Genomic DNA, 3,834 nt, shown 5'->3' with positions numbered 1-3,834 from the left:
TACCTGGTTTAATTTAGTAGGAGATGTTCTTCAAGGAACCTCTGGCTATCCAATTATTAATCAATTTGCAAAACTTCTAAGACTTCCACCAGTTACTAAATACATGGATTTTGCTTTTATAGTTTTGTATGAAATTATCAAAATTGCAGAAAAACATAGCTTAGCATCACATTTAAAAAAGTGAAAGCTACTAACCTACATTTAGTTGTTGGGGTTTTTCCTTTTTTTTAATGACATCTTCAGCTCCACACAAGGAAGGCCCAGTTGTGTCACAGAGCAGGACCTAACTTGCTGAAGGCAAATCATCAGGTAGAGAAGCATTCCTCTCCAAGACCTTTCTAAATTCATGCAAAAACAATTTCAACATTTAATATGACACTGGTGGTTATAATACTGGTAAATATATCCAAATTAAATTCGTCACAACTTAGAAACAATAAACTCTCAGACAGAGAAATAAAGAAATAAGTACCTTTATGATATGATGTCTTGGTTCTTTTCTGCACTGGAGCACAATCAGAATTCATGTTGAGTCCACTCAGAGGCCCATAGTCTAAATGAATGAGGCAAAGACAAGGACGAGAACAATCAACTCCCCTTAGAAGTGACCTTTCACAACAGCAAATAACAAATACTCCTGATAGCTGTGCTGGCTCAAATTTCTCAACTTAAGTGGTGCAAGGTGCCTCACACCTTCCTTTGGGCTGCTCATGTGATGTAAAAGTCATAGACAGAAAGGCTGCGGACAGCTGAGAATGAGACCTTCAGTGAATGTACAAGTGTTCTCTATGGGAGCCTGGAATAGACTAAGGGAAAAGTAACAGAGATGAAAATCCAAGTGTAGAGTCAAGTCAGGACATGACCTGATGGAGAAAGATGCAACGTCCATAGTGAGATTTTCACAGAGATTACTTTATTGGTGTCGACACATTCTGTCAATCCAAGAAACTCTATAGGCCAAAGCTTCTTTTAGCCTTAAATTTGAAGGCAATTTCAAGTGAACTAGCAAGTTTTTTTTTCATTTTCATTTTTACACTAAATCTGCAAATAACTCACACACTGAGGTGCCTGTGAAGTAATTTAACATATTCTTAAATATAATGATACCATCCCACATAAAATTACTGTAGGGGTTTACATCTTGGCTTGCTTATGGAGTTATCACCTGTTGCTGCTGATCATTCAAAATAAAACAACTCTTGTCCTGGCAACTTGCGTCAAAAGCTGCCCCCAAGCTCCTCTGAACCTCCAAGCCCTCAAAGGCAGCCAGCAGGAATTTCACAAGTTATCTTTGTGCTCAAGAATAAAGAGAAGAAAACAATGCCGTGTCGACAGGAGCAGAGAAAGGGCAGTCCCTGAATGCCTCATCTGGGCATGTGCCTGGATTATAGGTCACAAAGAAATAAATGGTTTCTATTGAAATATATTAATGCATTTATAAATCCAAACCAACATAAACAATGCCTATTTTAGCTTAAATATATTTAAAAAGTTGTTCAAAACAAATAAAATGAAAAATGAATACTTAGAAAAATACCAGGACTGCTAAAAATCTGAACAATAAGACATTTTTAACCATAATTCGTCTTGACAGTTGATTTTGTTTTCCAGGCTTCACAAGAGGTTATAGCACTGGAACAAAATATATAAAAAAAAAAAAAAAGTGACAAATGTTAAATGGCAGACTATTGGTATTGTGAGCTCTTAAGAAACCGATTGTGTGCCTAAATTAGCTGCATTTTGACAAACAGTTTATTTGCACATTAGAACAAAGGGATTTTAGCAACAATAGAATGATTTTCTGAGTTTTCAGTCAGATATGGAACCCAAAAGCAGCCCTAAGCTGGAATGCTGACTGGGAAAAGGTAAAGTTACTAAGAAACTCAAATATCTATCGCATATGGCTGCCGTGCTTAAAAAGAACCATTAATATAGCTGTAAGTATAAAAAATGTACCTTTATTTCTGACAGTTTGTCGTACTAATCCAACTTCACAGGTAGTCGTGCAAGACTTCCTTTTGTAAAAGTTTCTTTAATGTTAGAACACAAAATACTGATAAGTGTTTTGTTATCAACTTGTGTTGTACTAGTGAGCAAACAAATAGGACATTTGCAAAATTTAGAGACAAATCTAAAACATCACAAAGCACTGTAATGAGACAAACAAGGCAAGTTTGAGATCAATGCATTGTTGGTACACACTGTAAAAAAATGGGCAACTTAAAAGGTAATATCCCATATTTCACAGAATTGCAAAAGGCAACTTCAGCTATAACTACTTCCCCAGGGGTCTTTGGTATCCAACTCTTTCTCTGGGGTAGTGGATATCATTTTAACAGGAATTTAATTGTACAAACAGTTATTTTTCTACAAGACATACAGTCATCAAAAAAACGACAGCTACAAATATTCACTTTTAAAAATAAATATCATTTGCATTCCACTTACAGGATACACAATGGAGCCCAGATTTCTGTATCTCTATATAATATAAACTTAAATGGAACCGCATTGTCTCTAAGGAAGTCTATTGTTGACTTCACTGGGAATAGTAGTGAGTGATAAAAGAAAGACTTCACAACTGTGACCTTGCCCTTGTCTTGTGTCTGTGCAAAAGACAGCTGCAGCTCTTTATTCTCCATCCCTATTCTGCTACCAATCACGGAATAGACTATAATTAAACTTCAGACTTGAAAATGACCTAGGCTCCACAAGATGAGTTTAACAAAATTGTTTAGTCTCTTTAACATTGCTCAATAAATGCAATGTTTCAAAACTATGCTTCCTCTTAATCTTAAACTGGAGATGGATGTTGGAGTAAAATTACCATTGTTCATAGCTTAAAAACATTGATAAAAATTCCATTAAAAAAATGCTATTAAACTAATAAACTTCACTTACTATTCATTGTTAAGTAAAAGCAATAAAACAAACAACCCATTGGCAGAGATGAAATGATTCAACAGCCAGAGGCTGCTTCCCCACCTCCTGCCTCCCTCTTTCTTTGTCATCTCCACTCTGGCGTATTGGTCTTTTGTTCAAGGTGAGAGCAACTAATAGCAGCACTGGGTTCAACCCAGTTTGGAGCATGCTTTTGTGACGAGCAAACTGGATGCCATTTCTCTGATATTCATATCCATATTTGGTTGACTACAGAGCATTATTTAAGGAGAGAAAGTCTGAGGTGAGCCACTGGATCCATCATTCTCCTGAGAGAGTTGACAATAAGAGGTAAGTACAAACTTTACTCAATAATTTGCTGTTGTGTCTGACCTTTTACAGTTTAATTTCTTGTTCAAATAATCGTTTCCTAACACTAAGCTTGCTTTTATTTTGTCTTTTGCATTTGAACAGCAAGACTCCACATTTCAAAGGGACTGAAATAAAGCACAGGTAAAATCTATTTAATTGGCAGCAATCCAATTTTAAGTTCAAAATTACCATGTCTATATGTTATCCAATAACAATTTGAGGACACTTACTTACTTATTCCTAAACTGAAATGACAAGAAATGGGTGAAAGTTTTTGAAAGGTGGTTAATAAAAAAAAAATTTGTTTTAAAAAAACAAAACTTTCCTAATTATTTTAAGGTTTTCCATATCACTAATTTCCAGATAAAATTCAAACTCTGAAGTTAAGGTGGTTTTGTTGATTTGTATTCTTGTTTCTCACATTAATGCTCATCTTATGAGTTAAGAATGCATTTGAAATCCAAGCTCACATTCTTTTTAGAGGCTGAAACATGGGTGATGCTGCCATGGCAGAGTTTGGGGCTGCTGCTCCTTATCTAAGGAAATCTGATAAGGAGCGTCTGGAGGCCCAGACTCGTCCCT

The 3,834-nt window shown here is 35.7% G+C and overlaps 1 long non-coding RNA gene across 1 annotated transcript; it reads left to right on the top strand.

The window, feature by feature from the left end:
- The first annotated feature begins 3,017 nt into the window (after positions 1 to 3,017).
- LOC107081352 lies at positions 3,018 to 3,834 on the top strand. Its single transcript, XR_001481060.1, has 3 exons — positions 3,018 to 3,231; positions 3,355 to 3,393; positions 3,734 to 3,834. It is a non-coding gene; the product is annotated as an uncharacterized LOC107081352 (long non-coding RNA).

Source organism: Cyprinodon variegatus, unplaced genomic scaffold, assembly GCF_000732505.1.
Source record: "Cyprinodon variegatus isolate N-32 unplaced genomic scaffold, C_variegatus-1.0 Scaffold4400, whole genome shotgun sequence".
Classification (NCBI taxonomy): domain Eukaryota; kingdom Metazoa; phylum Chordata; class Actinopteri; order Cyprinodontiformes; family Cyprinodontidae; genus Cyprinodon; species Cyprinodon variegatus.
This window is presented reverse-complemented; position numbering and strand designations above follow the sequence as displayed.